The sequence below is a fragment of the Rattus norvegicus genome, chromosome 3 (genome assembly GCF_036323735.1).
Source record: "Rattus norvegicus strain BN/NHsdMcwi chromosome 3, GRCr8, whole genome shotgun sequence".
NCBI lineage: Eukaryota > Metazoa > Chordata > Mammalia > Rodentia > Muridae > Rattus > Rattus norvegicus.
The window spans coordinates 69129634-69150233 of NC_086021.1; the positions used below are offsets into that span (position 1 = coordinate 69129634).

Genomic DNA, 20600 nt, shown 5'->3' on the forward strand with positions numbered 1-20600 from the left:
TACATGTGGCTGATTCGCTCCATCTCTGCTTTTGCTACCATATCCAAAACTGTGGGATTATTAAAGGAGCAACAGGCATGCTGTACCCACACTTCTCACAGATGGAGAATTCTAGAGTAATGGTACCCATGTTCCTCACAGAAGGAAGTCAGGAAGGCACACGTGAGGACATGGCTGTAGGAAGAGAGCTTAGAATTCCCACGGCTCTGTGCAACAGGCTAATCTTGGGACCTCATTTCTGAACTTACGTTTTTCTTTTATTAAGGGAAGTTACTAATGATTGCTGGTTTTCACCGCCTGGAAGGGACTTGAATAGAAGACCACACAGTATTGTATCAAAACAGTACCTGTGCTTAACGAATATTATTATTGGCATTGCCTTATCCATCCCTTAAGTCTCTTCAACTTCATCAGCACTTGTGGTTCTTTAGAAGAGGTAATGAATAGGGCACACTGGGAAGGACTTTCCATTCCTGCTCCGTGTACAATGCTGCTGGCCTTACACCTGACGGGTGGGTGAACTTTGGTAAGGGCAAGGTCTGCTTTTTGAACGGTGCTGCGCTCTTCCAAGCTGCTGAGTGGTCAGAGGCTTATTTATCTCCTGGAGGTTCATTTTGTAGTTTCATAAAAGAGAACTGATCTGTTCATCATCCTACTGTAGGGGAATTCTAGTAAGGATTGATGTTATAGCTGCTCTCTCTGTCTGCCTTGGTGGGTTCTCTTGGGCCCTTCTAGAAAACATTCCAAATGTGGAAAGACAATAGGAATCCAAAAGAATGGTAAACTAAGGAAAGGGGAGCAGAAGCTTGGACAGCCTGTACACATTATCTGTTCTTCCCTCCACACTCTGCCCCGGCCACACGCCTGGGCCAGCCCCACTCTATGTGAAGGCAACAGAGGTCTTCTTGTCTTGGAAAGTGGGGCTGATGTCCAGTATCCCACTGTCTAATGTCACAGAGACAAGAGTACCATCCTATGCTACTCCTTGCTTTCTAACTGCTGACTTGAAAGTGAATCCACACAATTCATGAGAGACGGTAACGTCCACTGATACTGCAATCTAAATAGTGAAGCAAACAGCACCTCCGTGGCCTAGACAGGACAGCTAAGTGTTAAAGATGGTAAATTCTCCTGTCTATGGGGTCTGCCTTGCTGTCACTTTCAAACTTTTGAAACACGTGTTTGCAAATGGAGACTGCCAGTCCTTGTGAGCAGTTTTTTTCTTGTTTTATCCAAGAAGAAGCAAAACGCACAGAATAGAAATTTGATTTGTTTCTCATCCCTGTGGTAGTCGAGTGTTGATAAAGCCATGGTTTCACAGGCACCCTGGGGAGGGCAGAGCTCACCCCTTGCCTCCAGGAAGAAATGGACCTAAACTGGCCACTAAGATCCCTGTGGGAATAAATGAGGAAAAACATATCTACACAAAACCTGGCAATCGCCGTACAAGGGAATTTTCTAAACGAAAACACTCTGTGCGCACAAATGTTAGGCAGCATGGATCAAGAAACGTTAGCTGTTAGGATAGTGTAAGGACGAGGAATAGGCTTTGTCAGATATTTTTGGCTATATGAAATTAAGATGTTATTTTTCAAAGCTGTGGAAACAGAAATGCCATTCCATGCTTGTTTTCCTGAGAAAGTGGCATGCCAACAGTTCATGTTTGGAACCATGCAGTACCCAGCTCTTCTAGAAGCCTGTAATCATAAAATCAGAACTCGACAAGCCAAATAAAACATTGTAATTTTTGATCACTGCCTTACAAATTTTGGGCACTGGGTACTGGAGTAATTAAATGTTCATATAAATGCACCTTCTTATTTTACATATGTTTTACATTTAGAATATGTTTCTAATATGATAAAAAATAATAAACCTAAGATTCACTTCTACTTTCTAGTGACATATCATTTCTGAGAACAGAGGTTTAAGAAAATCCCAGTCAAGGAGAAACTTAAGATTCAATTAAGGTTTTACATTAGTTTAAGAAAGGAATGTTAATGAAACCATCATGTATTGTTAAATGGAATAGGTACTGCCAAATTTATACATGCATTTTAGTAAATCAGATAACTTGGTAGGCTGACGAAGGTTGATAATCAAGAGTATATGAAAATGAACAAACTATTTGTACTCCATCATTTACATAAAATTCTATTACATTTTAATGCTATGAGGCGAGTTCCTATGTATTTAAAGAATATGCTTTTACGGTTTGTTGCATGTGACATGTGGCATGTGCCTGTGTGTGTGGAAGTGTGTGTGAGTGTGTATGTGCATGTGTGTGTATATGTGCATGTGTGTGTCTGTACATGTATGTGCATGTGTGTGTGTGCATGCATGTGTGTACACACACACACATGTGAGCATGGGTGTGTGTGCATGTGTGTGTGTGCATGCATGTGTGCACACGCACACCCATGTGAGTGTGTGTGTGTGTGTGTGTGTGTGTGTGTGTGTGTGCATGGAGAGCATGAACTTTAATGAAGTGTTCTCTCCAGTCGTTCTCCACCTTATTTATTTTGAGATAGGGTCTCTCAGTGAATCCAGAGCTCACAATCTGATTGACTGCGGGCCAGTGAGTCCCTGGGATCCTCCTATCTCCACTTCCCAGGCAATGGAATTACAGGTGGAGCGGGGCTGGCGGGGATCTGAATTCAGATTCTCATACTTTCAACTAAGCCACCTGCCTATTGAGTCTGTGTGAGGCCTGGAGGAGGAGGGGAGGCACAGGAGACACAGAGAGTAGGAGAAGAGCGCCATGGACTTCCAAACCAATTTAAGTTTTGAAACAGATTCTTAAATATGAAGAAGCCTCCGTTTCCACAAGAAACAAACAAGCACATGACTGACGGGCTGTGAACAGGAATCTCAACTCTAAAGTCAAATGACTACGCTGTGCTATTTTGAAACAGAATAAATTGAAGAAATTATTCACCACACTGATATCAGGGAAGAGCATTACTTGCCTGAACCCCGACCCACCCCCCACAAAGACAGTTTAAACCCTTTTAAGGCTACAGCATTAACAGGAATAATGAGATCTTTTCTTAGTTTCCCTTGAAGAAAGGAAGGCAGAGAGTGGGGCTGGGACTAGCCTGTGCAAGAGACAGAGCTCGTGGCAACATGGTTGCTATGAGAATTCACAAGAGTCTGAACGCTCTACCTGAAGACCATATAAGTCTAGATGAAAAAGGTGGCTCCAGAACTCTGAGGTTGTCATGAATGGGGTATGTTGTGGGAACGCTTTCTCTCTCTCTCTCTCTCTCTCTCTCTCTCTCTCTCTCTCTCTCTCTCTCTCACACACACACACACACACACACACACACCTGGAGAAAAGGCTGAAAGGGAAAAGTTCTCTCCAAGCTTCCGATGAGGAAGACAATCTGATAAAGAAGAACAGAACGGCAAGAAGAGGGAAGGCATTCTATCTGAGGATAAGAAACAGTCTTTACCAGAGCATTCTCATCCATTGCATCTTGTTTTAGCAGAGGGATGTCGGATGTCTAAAATCATTGAAGGCTTAACCGCTGACAGCTTGGTCTTCTCATAGAAATATGGCTCAGAAAAAGCACAAGTCAATTAATATAAAGATTTAATGTTACCACATAGTCTCCAAGTGCTCAGCAATCATGTATAGATCACAACTAATCCATACGGAGTGGCAAGTATTCTATGCACATCCCTTCACTCTGTACTTTACTCTGACCCTTCCTGCTTTTACACATTATAATTACGAAGGAAATAGACAGAAGCGTGTGTCGTTGTATGCGCTCAGGGATTCTTACAGCTGGGCTCTCTACTCAGCAATTGAAAACCCTGAGGAAAACTTTTCTAAAATCCTCCATGTTGGCTGAGGATGTGGCTCAGTGTGTGAGCTCATGAAGGGTACAGGCAAGGCCAGAGGTTCTGGTCCCAGTAGACCAAACAAAAAAAGAAAAGAAAAGGAGAAAAGGAACATCCCTCTAGGCCAATACTTGAGGATTCGAAATCTGCTTCGCCATGTCAGTGAATAATCTGGAGCAGGTTTCCTTACCCAACAATTCTTCTATAAAACATGAGGCACTCCATCAATTCTGCCTACCTCTGGGATTTGTGAGAAGCAAGGACAGTCACCAGCCCAAGGATTTACAAATCACACAGCCATGCAAAGGCTATTTCTGTCACCTGTGACATGTCCGTATGAGCTAACACCACTCGATGAGTATATGGGCACTCAAGGCATGATCTCGTCACAGGAGAGCTCCTTCACGCAGCAAACCTACCTAGGGGGAATGTCTGAGTCAATCAGGAGCTAAGAAAGTGAAGAGACCACTGACACGGGAGAGTCTGCCAAGGTTTCCCTAGAAATAACCGTGTTACAGAAGCAATCCCTCTAGACAGAAGTGTTAGCACACAGGTCTTCTAGCTGCAGATGCTAGTGGGTAACTTTCCAAAGGCCTGGGACACCCAAGAACTGAGGTGATCAGATCACTGGCATCTCTCTTTTACTGGCACTTCCTTCTTCCCCCACACAAGCTGAACACTTCCCACTATCTCCCTGTCTTTGTTTTTATTAGCAGCATCGCTATTCTGAAAGATTTCCACTCGTTCTAAACAAGCCTGGCCTCTCTTCCCTCTGCAGCTTCTCTAAGGTGACACACGGAGTTGAGTGTGCTCCATGTACTCCAGTATCTGCTGTGAGCTCCCCGCTTCAGGGATAAGTACTGCTTGTAATCAAGTCTCACTAGGGAGACTGAGTCAGATGTGCTTTGTAACTTCACCCCTACCCCTCAAAAGTAACATCAGTTCTAGGGAAATAGGGTTTTTTGTTTTTTTGTTTTTGTTTTTTTTTTGTTTTTTTTTTTTTGCCAAAATATATACAAGTTAAACTAACCATCTCGCAGCCATAAATATGTAGCAGCGAAATCAACTAAATCCGGTAAGTGAGGCTTTCAGTATCCATTCTCCAAGTTCCATAATGGTACAGAATCAGCAGACGCAGATCTACCAGAGGCTCAGGAGAGCCTAAGGCTGAAGTATAAATTTTAACTATGAGCCTTAAAACAAGGCCCCCATGTGGTGTGAGACTTGGGCCCCCGCTAGGCCAAGATATGTCCCTGGTGACATAAAAATAGAGACAGATTGCACCTCTCTGGGCAGGCACACTCTTCAGTGTCACCTTCACATAAAAGGACAAAGTCTGTAAAAGAGGTGGATTTCAAGAGCACTGCATAACCATTATCAGGGTCACATTTCACATCAGCGCCATTCATAGCTCTGTGAATCTGTCTACTGCCTCCTCCCAGCAAGGAGCACAAGATGGTGCTGCTCCTGTTGCTGCCCCGTCTCAAGGAAAGCTCCTGGCCTCAGTTCCACACCGAAGGCTTCTCGGAAAGGAAGGGAAAACAAGGCAGGAGAACAAAGCGGGGCCCTGCTAATGTCCTTGTCAGAAACAAAGCAATTATGAACATCGTATGATTAAAAAGAAGAGTCATTTAAATAATGAACTCTAATTTGGCTATTTAGCAATCCGCTGTTTAGCAATTTGCTATTTTTATTACATTTTAAATCAATCCATCTAACAGAATATCCCCCAACCCCACGCAGTACTATTTCACTGCTGTAAACCTATATTTCAAGGCAAGACAATAACTTTGTATAATAAAGTGGTAATAAAAAGAGTACCAATTATCCCAGTATTTTCTCAAAATAGGTAGACTTTCTTTCATGCCTTAATTTTATGTTTTCCTTTGCCCCATACTAAAAGCTTGGCGTAATTATCTCTGAACAGGTTGAGCGCAAGGTCTCTGCAAAATCTGCTCAGGGTGATTATTTTGCTGGGATTTTTCTCTCCCCCCCTGTATTTGCGGAATTTAGCTGAGACTGTTAGAAGCGGTTTATCAAAATAAATGCTTGATTGGCTTTAGCAGTTCTTCGTAATTGAAAAAATAAAGGAAAAAAAAGAGTTTTCTAATAAATGAAGGGAGAGAGAGGTTAAAGACTTTAATTACTAACTTGCAGAAAGATTTCCATGTGAATATGGAAACAAAGTAAAGGGGTCCCCAATTTTTATGGGACTGGAATCACTCTGGGGGATTTAATGATGCTGCTGGGCACTTGAAACTGTGGGACTGAATAATGTGATTTCTAAGCAGACTTCCTTAAAGTCGAATAGTGCTAGGGAATACTTCAAGTGGGTTGGTTTTAAAGGGAAGTTGAAATATGCAAATCTGTGGGGGAGGAAATAAGGAAATGGCGGGTTGTGGTATTTTGGGCTTTTTGGGTTTTTTTGTTGTTTTGAACGGGTTTTCTTTTTTTTTCTCTCTCTCTCTCTTACAAGGAAGGCTAATTACTGTGGAGTCAGCAGAGATGTAAGGTGAAGAAGATACGGAAGGATCTGTCAAGGAAGATGGCTAGATGTCCAGCGTGGAGGCCAACGCAATAAACCTGCCCTCTGAAACCCACATCAGATTGCTGGCCTTTGAACTCTTACGGTCCTGAGGTGCAAGCTCCTAAGTGAATCCCCAAACAGTGAAGGTCTTCCTAAGCTCAAATAACCCTCCAGGCCACCAGCCTCAACTCACACATGGGGGACTGAGCTGTGGAAAGCCACGTTAACTTGATTTCATGGATGCAGCTCAGCCGGGTATGTAACATGCTCGCAAAATGGAGATTTCATAAACAAAAGAATCTCCATCCTCCAGAATATCAGTTAATTCCACCTAATCAGATCTATTATCATCAGTAACCCTGACACATGGATTACCAGCATTACGAAGCAGCCATTACTAATTAGCCCTCCTTCCTAACACCACCAGCTCAGAAAAGCCTGTGCACACTGCCGTATTAGAGAGTCTGCTCTGAATTGCTGTTTTGTTTGGAAAGGGAGGGGGGAAAAATCTGTGTTCTTTTCCAGCTGGCAGAGTTTTCCTAAATTAGATTAACTTTTAATTTAAATTAAAAAATTTAAAAGCTTTACACAAAGAGACAGTAATTGCCCATTTGAAACATCCAAAAAAAAAAAAAACCCAGGTGATTGAAGGGTACAGTAATATGCTTACATGAATAATAAATAATACTTAGCATTTAGATAGAGCCCCCCTCATCAAAGCACTTCCTTTTCAGCAGGAACTCATTCAGACGCTATCCTTGCAAGAAAAGCAAAATCAAAAACATAGAATGTGCCCTTTACTAAAAGTTGGGTAAACTGAGGCACGATACCAGTAAAACTGAGATGATTCCGTAATTCATGATTCAGTAACACATACTGTCGGTCATTTCCATCAAGGACTTGTGTGCGTTGTGCATCTAAATCTGAAGTTAATTACTGCAACGGGCACGAAGGGGTCCTTACAGATGTTGCAGAGGCTGATTCTGACTTACCCTAAGCCAGTGGCTGTGAAGATCTGGGAACAATGCACTTTGAAAAATATCATAATCAAGAAATTGGCAATAATCATTCATGCACACACATATATGCATATTCAAACACAGTTTATTACAAATGTATAGCACATAATCATTCACCAACAGAACTAATCAGTTATTATCCCTGTCATAGAATAGTTCACATATTCAGTAAGGAAACGGAAGCACAACCTTAACTAGGTGTTCGACTAGAGGTAAATATGCTAAACTACTTGAAGAGGTCTAAATGTTGAGTCACATCCAAGGCAGCATTTCACAGTCAAATCACCTGGAAGTAATGTGCTTCCAAACAAGCACAGATTTCAACATTTTTAATAACAAAGGGAAAAAATCTCAGACTGGTCTGGTAGGAAGGTTCAGTGGGTAAAGGTGCTTGCTTCAGTCTAGAGACTGTAGCATCTAAGCCTTGGGAACCACGGTGGAAGGACAGTAGCGACTCCTGCAAATTGTCCTTGGACCTCCGCATGTCTGTCCTGACACGGGTACATGCATGTGTGTCTGTGTCTGTGCGTACACACAAAGGCAAAATTAATCAATTAATTAATTAACTGATTAAAAACACCTTCACAGATTAAAAAAACTGGTTTGTTTTGGTTTTTTTTTTCCTTCAACATCCATTGATGGAGGAACAGCATTACTAGCTGGAGGTACGTTCATAACAGCTTTGGCCATTTCTAAATGGATGAATGTCTCCCTCCTACTCACAACAGAATTCACTTATAATTAAAACCAGGTAACATATGGCTTGGTTTGGTCATAAATAGAAATTGGATAAACCTGAGCTAGAAGTTCAATATTCTTCAGGTTTGCACCCACAGTATAGGAACCACTACCCAAGAGGCAAAAAACCAACACACACTTCAAACATTCTTATTACACACCTGGTAGCCACTAGGAAAACATAAGTGAAACAACCCAGTTTCTATATTCCTGAAATCTTCCAAATAGAACCTATTTGAAGGAAATGTACATCTTCCTTCAGCTTTTAGAACTCGTGGAGGAATTCTACGCAGGTCATCTACTATAAGATAAAAATACTAGGCCTCAGTAAGGCTGAGCCTGACCTCCTTAATTATCACATGACAGCAAAGGTCAGTTTCTAAATATGAGTGACGATAGAGAGACAGACAGACAAATAGATAAGAGATAAATTGGTGTGTATATAAAATATAAGCATTTATATATAAACATTTATTTATATATGTATATATAAACATATATACACACACAGATAGAGACATAAATGTAAAACAGTATGGGCACTCATTAAAAACTTGTACAAAAGAGTATTTATACATTTATACAATCTTTCAGTAGTATGATTTTTGTTGTTTGTATTCTTTCCTTTGCCAACGTTACAACACAAGATAGCATCCCCTAACTTTCAAGCAAGACTCAAAAATGTTACTGGGATGATTTCCTTTTTCTCATCTTCACCTCCTCAACCTTTTTTTTTTCTATTAAATCCATGATAAAATGGGCCACAATAGATGTTTGGTTTGGTTTTGGTGGTGTTGTTTCTCCATATCTGGTTTAGAAGTAGCACTGTGCCAAGCACTAAAGGAAGTCTGGTGTCTTGAGATCCATTTCAAACACATTCATAAGTATGTGTATTTCTAAGTTGCTGGAGCATTCCACAGATTTCCATTTCTCTTCATCTGGAGAATTTACATGGTGGCATAGAAGCCTTATTTTATCCAGGCTCACCATAATTCCAGTATCCCCAGCAGCCGTAGGCATGTGAATTACATTTTTAGCTTCCTCTGGGGCTCTGGGAAGCTCTGTTAGCATTGCGTATTACACACAAGTTACTTTAAAAGCTCTTCCTAGGCCTGTTAAACGCTACACAAACTTTATACTTTTGAGCGCTGATGTTTAACTGATCTACCAGTAAACTCAAGCTCTCGGCTCATATAGTTTTCCATGTTCGTGATTTCTACCCATTATTATTTGTGAATAGATCCTTTTAAAAGAGCTATGTTTCAAGACAAGGATGTGAAGTCAGGGACTTAATCATTTTACTTTAAATTATGACACTATTAATAATAGCGAACAGCTTGCTCAAATACTGTTTATTTAATTATGACTTTTCTAGTCACAGCAAGTTTTTAGTATCATACAGTAAAAACATTCCTAAATATAATGATTCAAATTTTGCCTAAATAAGTGTATATTTATTCTATGATTGAGACTATGATATTTATTTTAATTATTTATTTTTTTAGTAAGGTATGTCTAAAGTACACTGTATAGAATACAAAATTCACATAACTTCCTGAAGCATAGCATCCTACCACTTGTATTTGAATACATATCCTTTTGGCTTGATACCACTGTGATCTGAACATTAGACAGAACCCAAATATCCTTCTCTGAGAGGCAATGCCAAAAATCATTCATTGTGCATCACAGAGGTGAACTCTCGTTGGCTGAAAATATAACAAAATTTTATTTTCATATACAACATATTATTGGGTTCTTAAAAATTTTACTTAAAACAAACAAAAATGTATAGCAAATATACCCAAAGATTTAAAAAACACAGAGGATCTTTCCTAGTCCCGAAAGCCACAGCCACGGTATAAACCTCTGCATCTGAAAGTGGAGAAATTAATGTTTCTTTGCTCTCCTGTTGCCTAACATCAGTAAAAGTATGTACTTCTAACACTTTTTCTTTCATGTCTATTCAATAGCCCGATTTGAATCAACCATATGCTAGTTTGTGATACTAGAATGTAATGAAAACCACTATTTCCCCACACTTGTCCTCCTTTTCCCTCGGTGTCTCTCTGTCTCTATCTGACTCTCTCCCTTGTGCTCTTTCACCTCTCTCTCTTTGCCTAGGAGTAGGTACACAACCTCATGGCTGGTTACTTCAGAATATACAAAGCAAAAACTAAACGAAGCAAAAGTCCGTGATGTACGGACTTTGAAATCCAGGTGACAGAAAAGTAAAGTTGTGAAATCATTCATCTCAACCTAATTGCTTCTTGATACCCTGGACAAACCGGATGCTCTGCAGGCCAGAGCGAGTCCCCCAGGGCTGGGTCTGCAATAGTGGTGGTATTTTATTTTACCTCCATCCTCAAGCAACTTATCGGTGTTCTATTTCTGGCAACAGCTTTGTTAATGAGATAAAGGAGCTAAGCGCTGTGCAAAGAAGGGAGCAGTGACGTTCTTTTCCTATAAATGTTACAATGGAATAGCTAATATTTTAATAGTTAACACATTTACATATTTATCACAACTATATTTACTGTTGGAAAAACCCAAATGGTGATAAATATTTTAAGTACCACACTTTGCTTATTTGTTTTAAAGGAAATATTATTCAGAGCCAGCTTTCAGTAGGAAATTGGAATTTCTTTAATTCTGTCATTACATGACAAGATTGCATATCCCTTGCTTGAAACAAAACAGATCTTTCTGTGGACAAAGGATTCATTCACAGACAATGCTCAAAGGTAAATATAATTTGATGTCATAGGACAATTGAACCTTGGCCACCTCACGTGTTTATAGTTTAATAGAATGGTTAGAAAATTAGAGAGAAACAAAACATACTTGGTCTCCAAACACACGTATGGTCTTAAAGTCTTGTATTCTTGTTAAGAGTAAGAACATTATCAGAAATAGCTGACCCTAAACAATGTCTTAATTCATGGACACTAAGTAATAATTAGGACTATTCCAATTAAGTTTTAATTTTGGAAAAAAAAATTAACTACAAACTCAGTCATTCAATAAAGTGTTGTCGTCCTCCAGTGTGTTTCTAGGCACAGAATATAGCAATTTACTATTGACAAGCACTAACGGAAGGGGTCATTTCACAAGTATAACATGGACAAAGGTGAACCGGGCAACTGATGAAATCTGTGGCCAAGGCGAAATAGCAATCTCTGAGCCAAATGGTAATAAAGTTACTGAAATGAAGCAATGTAGTTTCTAAACCGAACTGTCATAAAGTAGGATATGGGCTTCAAACTGGCATGTCAGTAGTAATTAAAATATTATTTCTCCGTTTTAAAAAGTTCTCCGATAGTTTTAACAGTCTTATCGATTTCTTTCATTCAAACAGCGAACAATGAGGCTAGAAGGAGGCTGCTGAGTGGACAGTAGGCAGTGGAGAGACTTGCTGGAGGTGCTGCGAGAGATAACGCCAGCGACACGTGTTAGCGTACAGGAGTGGGTGGGAGATTGTGCAAGCAAAATACTGCAGTGTGGTGCAGGACAGAAAGCCAGATGCAGAGGCGCATGCCTGTAATCTCAGCACTTGAGAGGTGGAGACAGAGTGATCCAGAATCCAAGGTCATCCCTGCCTTGGATGAAAAGAATTCAAGGCCAGCCTACAGACCCTGTGTCAGAAAGAAAGAAGGGTGGAAGAGAAAATGAAGGCAGAAAAAGGGAGAGAGGGAGGAAAAGAGGGGAGAATGGAAAGAGGGATTTAAATGTCCATATACTATCATATTAGGAAGCCATGGCTGCACATATGACCACGCCATTGCTTGTGTGTGTGTGTGTCATTTATACATATACACCATGTACACATATGCACATGCATATACATATATACATATGTTTCTTTAAAGCAAGAGGATTAAGTAAAGATCTTAAAATCCACTCCTCCCCTAAAGAGTCTAAATTAGTGTTAATACACCATGAATAATCTTCATAAATCTGCTAGCACATATGATCTTATAGAATCTAGAGCTTGGCTGAAGAAGCAGGTCCTTAGAAAGGCCTCATCTTCATTTTCACCAATCCACAAAGGAGCTGCAGTAAGAGGAGGTGCAGCCCAATGCGTGTGCACACATCCCTCAAGCAGCCAGACCATTCTCTTGATGAGGAAACTCTAAAAGACAGAATTTGGCCATCAAATGCCTTGGATGCCAAATTTGCATATAAGGAAACACCTTTCACTTAAAAATATCTACACTCACATTATGCAGTAAATAAGTGGTTTGTCTGTGATTTACTAAAACAAAACAAAACAAAAAAAACAAAACAAACAAACAAAAAGAAAGACTTCATTTCATGAGAACACAGAGGAATCCTCAGGGACCTAGAGTCCAGACCAGAGAATCCTGCAAACTTGATGTTCACTTTGTAGGGAAAATATTGCAATTGTCCACAGCATGCATATTTCTTGCTCATTTCTAAACTGTGATCCTATCTTACAAACTACCCCATGCATCACCCATTCAGCTCATAGACCAAAGACATAATCTACTATGTGACCCACACACACACTATTTGCAAGACCTCGGATTGCATTACCGGAGAATATCTGCCTGCCAGCCCCAACCTCTCCCAAGCAAAATAAACAAATGCATCCTCACATATCTAGGAAAAATACAAGAGAGAGAGAGAGAGAGAGAGAGAGAGAGAGAGAGAGAGAGAGAGAAGAAACAATGAAGATAACAGTGTTCTTAAGTGGTATGTCATTAAAGTCTTTTCTGGTCACATTTTTGAAAACTTAAGGGAAAAAATAACACCCTGATAGTGTTTGTACCTGTTTTTTAATTGCCAACCTACACTGTATGTTATGGCCCAGAAGAGAAATGATAATGCAAATGTTCACTATGTAAGAATGGTGCTATATCCTCAGACAAATGCCCTTGCCCTGAAGTTTTGAGCCCTCTAAACAAACATTAAGACTCCTGTGCTAAAGTAGAGGCCATTGGTGTTCCAAGAGGAATCAATAGGGCTGGGCAAATACAATACCCTTTCGTGTCAATCAACAACACCCTTTATTTGGGGAGGTGGTGGCAATGAACAGGATGCTCACTCTCATTCTTCTGCAAGAGAGAAATTTCTTGTCCAAGGCCTTCTATCCTTAAAAACACAATATCGTCAAATCTAGTGAGGATACGATATATCCTTGGGAAATTATGAAGATCTGGTGGCTCGCTGACTGTCAGACCTCAGTTTATTTCTCCTTTTATTTGCGCAAGGCTAAATGACCTTCCTCCTAAAAGACACAATTTTGAGCAGAGCTGCGGATCATGGGCAATTAATGTGCTGACCAACAAGAGAGTGCTCTCTAATTATGGTTTCCCACGTGCCAGATGCAGGCACAAATGTGTTTGGCACAGCAAGGAGGGACACATTGCAGGCTGGAGTTTAGCTTTTTGCAAGACTTTGCCACCATAGTCAGTTACATGAAAGGTTGATGTGCAGTACCATAAAATATAAATTAATTAGTTAATTAAAAAAATAAGTCAGACAAACAAAACCACACTGCTTAAATGAGGATACCTTTAGGACTCAGAGGTCTTCCGTGTCACTTTAACAGAGGGTTCAGCAAAACACAGCCTAAGATTTTATCTTGTGTGGTTCCCACCCTGATTCAAACTAATAACTTGGTCAATATTAAAATAGAGGCTCCTAGGATAGGCTAAAAAATAAAAAAATCTCAGTTACAATATCACACCAAGTCTGTGTTCCCCTGCATCCCTGCATATATTGGCTTTTCTGGATACAGATAAGCATTCATTCCTTTTTTTTTTTTTTTTTTTTTTTTGCACTTCAGGTAACTCTTTACTGCGTTACTAAAACTAAAATCTATACAGATAATCTTGTATACACAATATGGGGGTAATGGCCATCCATTTTTTTTCATCATGACGCGTCAGTGAAATCTCAGCTGCTCTTTACTCCATTGACGTCACCTGGACTTCAGGGAATGGCGGCTGCTCCAAGCAAGCCCAGCTACAGTAACAAATGTAGATTTCACCAGCTTTGGATTTCTAATTGTGTCTAATACAATTCCATGTTGCATCCAAGTACAAAATCAATACTGTTTGTCCAGCATGCTGGACAAATGGAATCTATAAATGGTCCTTATTGGGTAATTAAACACCTATTATTGTCATGGTTAGTGAAACAATGAATATGATAAGATTAATTTTTGAGGAAAATGCTGCCATGATTAATACCTCCCTGCATGTTAAATAAAAATGAGTGCCTTTTGTGCAGTTCTGCTGGCAGAGGCACAGGGTCCAGAGTAGTTACCACAATAACAGGCTAACCTTCAACTGAACTCCTTCCCTCAAGAAATTAAATGCTGTAGCAGGACTTTAAATCCCCCCACTTAGAGCTCATTTGTGGGCTGTGTAACCTGCAGTTCCTTAAGAGAACTCATTATCTGCAGGAGAATCCCTTTATAATTTCTTTATGAATGTATATATTGTTTCTATTAAAAAATTCTAACTGTCCAAAAAAGGATGAGGATATTAACAGTGTAAGCAAGGCAGAGGAGAGACCTGTACCAATCAGATGCCATTGGTGTTCCCAGGGATTCAAAGTGCAGGACTCAACTGTCATGGAAAATGGGACATTGGATTGAGAATAAGGTTAGAGAAAATGCTTATTTAGAAAAAGATATTAATCTGCTAGACTGAGACTAATGTTTCTGGTTCTTCTGTTGATACTCAGACTCTCTCTCTCTCTCTGTCTCTCTGTCTCTCTCTGTGTGTCTCTCTCTTTCTCTCTATTATCTCTTCTTACTGTCTGTCGCTCTTTGTGTGTCTCTGTCTCTGTCTGTCTGTCTCTCCCTACACTCCCATTTAATGACCACCCCCCTAGACCCTGTCCACACATAACACCCAAAACCTCCGACTCATCCACCCCACATGGGACCCTCAGAGCCAGCCTAGTTTTAAAACTAGAGGCCAGTGCAGCAGGAACTACTAAAAAGTACTAAAGCTGAATTCTACAGATGCGACCCTTGTAAAGGGTAACTGTATTTCACGTGTGAGATGGGACAAAAAGAGAAAGAAAAAAAGGCCACTGAAGCAATACCTGCCCCCTGAATTACCATTAAATTGTAAGATTTACAATCCAGAGTACAGTAAGTGCATATCTAATGGAATCCGTCCTAGCAGAATATGAAGGGAAGCTCCTTGGCACAGGGCGAGTGCAGGTGATATACATTTCCTTTAAGCTTCGTTTTAATGAAAAACAAACAAACAAACAAACAAAAGAAAACTTCAAAGCACGATGAAAGGATTCAGTGCAGAATCTCAAGCAAACCCCAGGCAAACTTAGATGCTTGGCTTGCCTAATTTTAAATGCACTTCTTGTTAGCCACTCTTTTGCTCTGTCAGATGAGAACTGAGTTTTTCAAATGCAAAATGTAAGACACGTAGCCAAACTGGAACTAAATAAAGCATGCTTTTCCATCCAGGACCAAGCAGTAACGCGTGAACAATTAAACTTTTAATTGTCTGTCAGATGAGAAAACACTGAATGCAAAGACTTTGCCTATAGGTTCCAAGTCTCTGCTCCTTTTGGGAAAGCAAACTGAAGATGGACAGTTCAATATCTGTATTATCTCCTCTAAGAAGGGAAAATAAATTGCTATGTTGCAGACAATGATGCTCTTGTAATCAAATAAAATTATTATCACTATGTTCCCATCATGACCACATTGAGCATTCAGAAAGAAAGTGACAATTTCAGAGGTAAACTGCCTAAAACATTCCGGGGCATTCTCCAGGAGCCACTGCAAGCCAATCCTAACAGCTCTTCAAGCTCATTAAACACTGGTAAAAGGCTGCCTATTTCTACCTCCCGACAGACAAACGTGTAATAAATCTAACTGGCCAGAGGGGTTCATGCACATTCACGGACGCTTTTAGGGGGAGAAAGAATGGAGAGGCAGTGCCAGAAAACTGCCTGTTTGTTTGTTTTTGTTTTGAAGATGGTTTGTTTTGTTTCAGTAAATAGGGACCTTGCTTAAGCAGCGCCACAGTTACTGTCCTTGAATGAGGGAAATATAAAACTCTTGCACTGAATTTGCAGATCCGTGCTTGCACTCCTCACCCCCTCCTGCCCCCCACCCCAGGAGGATCTGAATTTTATTTTAAGGGATTAACAAGCAACACACACATGGTCAGCAATGATAGCCTTGTTCTCTTCAACCTTAGCGAGTCCTGTTTGGGAAGGGAGACGTAGGAGAATTATGTGGACAAGTGGCTATATCATCCAGAGCTTCAGGGGGCTCTGTGCAGAGATGCCTGGGTAAACAGCAGAGCAAATGATTTTATATTTAGCAGACGCAGATTGCTGTCTTTAACACACACGGACCTAGCCCGCCTCTAGTTACTGAAAGCAGAAAACAAACACAGGCTATCCACCAAGCCAAAAGGGTTTTCAATCCAGAGCCACACGGATTTTTAACTTCAATTCTAGACGAACTGATGAACCCTTTCCTCACCATCCACGCCAAGGGCACTGAAAGATTATCACAAACATCAGTTGGGAAGAACTCTATGCTACAGTGAGCCGGAGATCGTCCCAGCTCCTTATGGAGACCAGTGGACCACCTGATACTTTTTCATCAGGGTGATAAAATTAAGGGATGGATTTGATTTGCTTGAAGGATTCTTTCCCTCACTTAATTGTTTAAAGTACACAGCATTAACGCAAAGGGGGTGGGGAGGGAAATTAAGAAGGCGACTGTAGGGCCCGAGCTAATTGCAAGCTGATTAGATTGTGCCATGCAAGAGTTCTCTCTCTCCCTCCGATACATACCATCACAAGCTCCGGTCTCTTCCACCCTGCCGCAGTAGCAAACAAGCTGATTTGCTAACAAAGTGGTCAGCTCAGGCACTTGCACAGCGGCTCACAGGGTCCACAGACGGCTCCTCTCCATGCAGAGATCTTCCAGCTCCATTTTCGAATCTGATTACACGGCTCCTTGTTCCAGCAGGCTTAAACCTTCATGGCAGTTTACCAACATTTTCATCACTTTTTTTTTCTCTTTACAAAGCAAAAGAACTGATAAGCTCTCAGGTACCCAAGATCTCCTAGTCAATGTCTGGCCAGCAGCCAGCACTCCCTCACTACATAACCGTTCCGGGCCACACTGCATAAAGCAGACAGGATTTACCAGGCTGCACAGAACTCTGAGAATCTTGCTGTGTGTACAAGTGAACAGCATGTTTCTGTTCTTACAGATGTTCACTATTGTGTCTAATCTCATCTAGGAGGTATAAAGAACTAATAAGGGCCTTGCCAGCTCTCACGCCGCCCGCAAAGAAGCAGTGCAAGCAAAAGCAAGGTGCAGGTGCCCATGGGTTTACTGTGAGCCTTGCAGACCTGCTTAGGAACCCTGCCTGCTCAATACTAGTAACTGTTTCAGAAGCCCTCCTCTGATGATCTAGACCCATTCCTTCTGTTACCATGGAAAGGATCCCAGTGACTTTCCATTAAAATCTGAAGCGTGGGCTGGGGACTTAGCTCAGTGGTAGAGCGCTTACCTAGGAAGCGCAAGGCCCTGGGTTCGGTCCCCAGCTCCGAAAAAAAAGAACCAAAAAAAAAAAAAAAAATCTGAAGCGCACATAAATGAACAGAAAGCCATTCCTTGGCACCTTCAAGCTTTGGCAGCACCCTCCACCTTTAAAAAGACAACTCAGGGGGTTGGGGGTTTAGCTTAGTGGTAGAGCGCTTGCCTAGCAAGCGCAAGGCCCTGGGTTCGGTCCCCAGCTCTGGAAAAAAAAAAGACAACTCAGAAGACAGACAAGCGAAATGATGTTTCCTGCCAGTGGCCACACGTGAGGTTTGTTCTTCCGTCCTTCAAGCCCAAGAAATCACCCCATGCAGGTAGCCCAAGTTACCTGTTTACATTCGAAAGATTAAACAGTGATTACGCCAGCATTTCGAGTGGACACCTACCGACTGGCTGCCTATCTCATACTCTTGAAATTCACTTTCACTCATGGCTCACGGGTCTAAGATGAGAAATAAAGCAGGCTGGAAATGTGAATTTCCCAGTGCGCTAGTGGACGTGTTCGCTCACTGGGTGCGGTTTCCCAGCCAAGCAGCAATAAACAAACAGAAATAATCACAGAGCCTCCTTCATCCATGACCAATAACTTTCTAGCAAAGATAGAGCAAAAGAAAATGGCTTTTAATGTCTGAGGCTATTCTGGATTCATTTCGGCATACTATCAGTCAGTGCTAAAGGGTTTAGAGTAAGGAGGGAAGAGAAGGAAGGGCAGGAGTCTGCAGTTACAAGGGAACTATACAAGTGGGCTTGAACAGTGCCTCAGTACTCCAGCTCTGGGGCGGGGGTGGGATTCAAACTCAAGACACTGTGTGAGGAGATCCGGGATTTGAAACATGCCACATGGAAGGCCCATTTCTCTTTGCTGAGGAGGACACCTGTCCCCTGCTGATGGAAAAACTGGCTGAGAGCGACTGTCACAGAAGTCAAGCAACGACTTCGCTGCTGACCCAGGAACGGGCTCTGACAGCCACACTGCTCCAGTCCAGCCGCAGTCCTAAACGAGAGCAGGTTCTAGAACAACAGCCCTGACAGGATACTCAAAAGTGAGAGGAGGCGCAGTGTCAGAGAGGCACAAATGAGCAAGCGAACCAGCAACTCCACTTCCAGACACCCAGAAATAAACATGGTCCCTCTTGCAAGTTCAGATTGCTCAGCGCATTAAAAATTGCATTTGTGGCTATCCATATTTAGAGCAGCCACAACACTTCTGAAAGGACTTTTCATGAAGATAGCATGCAGGCTTTAAACTCGTGGGCTGCGATGAGTGCCTATCTGTATCCACAGTACTGTAAGACCTATAAACTCAAGTAAGGATACCCATGCCTCGCCACATGTATTTGCATGTGGGTGGTATTCTGCATAAATGACTGTCAACTTAAAATGCCATTCTCTAATTTATATGCAAATTCTACCTCTGGTAAAATAAAAACATATTTTAAGCAGCTTATAGTGCCAACACATTATTCCCATGAATGATTCCTAGTAAACTATTTATGCCAACTGTAGGGATTTTTTTTTTTTTTATGATTTATTGGATGGTGAACGAAACCACTTAAACTATAGTTGTCTGTATGAATCAGTAATTTTCATGTTTCTAATTAAAATGTAAACAGTGTAATGAAGACATCAAGTTTTTAGGCAAATGTCTCTCCCAGTGCCGCTTGGGGTATGGTAATTACTGGAGCAGATCTATGGATGCTCCCGAGTCCTCTACAAGTCCAGATTAAAAGCATTACTGCTAAACCTGGCTTCCTCCTCCAGGGAATTGTGTTCTCTAACACATTCCCAGTTTGCTTACAGATACACATTGGCACAACCTTTAAAAGGTGTTCATTAAAAAAAAAGAAAGAAAGGAAAAGGAGGAGTAATTTATATTTAAAATGTGAGTTGTAAAACATTTATTAGCAGTCAAAACACTGGCCCTTATCTACTCAAATTTCATTTCTTATCATCCTTATGTGGTGGGGGGGGAGCAATCAGAAGAATAAGAACGGGGAGGAAAAAACAAAGCAAATTATGTCTACCTTAGATTTACAGACACGGAAGGACTTTGATAAACGGGAGACAAAGTCTAGCTCATTCTAGACGCACCGATTTTCAATGACACACTTAGCTCAAATAAAACAAGTTCACAACAATAAAAGAGCTCACGATAACAATTAAGAAAAATTAGGAAACACACACACTCACTCCATGGAGGAGGCATGGCATCTTTGACAATATTAACGAATGCAAACATGCTTTGACACTTAACTGTAATCTCTCTCTCACCATTATTCAACTTCTATTGCTTTATGAAATTGGTCAAAATTCATCTTATGAAAAATAACCTCGTACGGGTGATTTTTAAAAAAATATCCCTCTAACTACTTACAACTGTTTATGAAGCTCTCCTGAAGTTCACGGTTTCCTTGTTACCCATTTGGTCTGCATAGGTACAACCCAGCCCTTGAGTGTGTTTATCTTGGACTGTAATTCTGGGTCACCACTCCCTGCAAATAGCCCTTACCACTAACCAAGTCACACTCAGCATTGGCTGGTGGCTACAGTAGAAATCTACAGTGATAGAAAAGCCCAACCTGTGTGATAAAAGGTCGATTTCCCTTTACCCAAGCTACCCCAGCCCTGGCCTCAGTGGCTGCAGGGTGACCAACATGGCCAACGTTGACTGTAATTTTACAGGTGTGTTAGAGAAGCATATACTGAGATAGCTGAGGGAGTGTGAATGGGTGGGGATCCGTGACGTGGGCAGGGGCATGAGAATCACAGAAAGAGTTCTACACCCTCCTGTCGCAAACAAACAGATACATCTCTGCTCTCCTGAGGCCAGGGAGAGGATTTCATCCACGTGTCTTCCACTTCTCCACAGGAAAACATACCCTCCCCCCTCAGAAAA

General features: G+C 41.2%; 1 protein-coding gene across 5 annotated transcripts in view; it reads right to left on the reverse strand.

Moving 5' to 3' along the window:
- Window positions 1–20600, reverse strand: part of Fign (fidgetin, microtubule severing factor) — a 123231-nt gene that overhangs the window by 83716 nt on the left and 18915 nt on the right. Inside the window, exon 1 of one of the 5 annotated variants that reach the window (XM_063283273.1) lies at window positions 16948–20600. This exon is cut by the window's right edge and continues 18700 nt beyond it. The exons of 3 other annotated variants lie outside the window; for them this stretch is intronic. The gene's annotated coding sequence lies outside the window, so the exon portion shown is untranslated. One more of the 5 variants, XM_008761889.4, reaches the window with a different exon arrangement.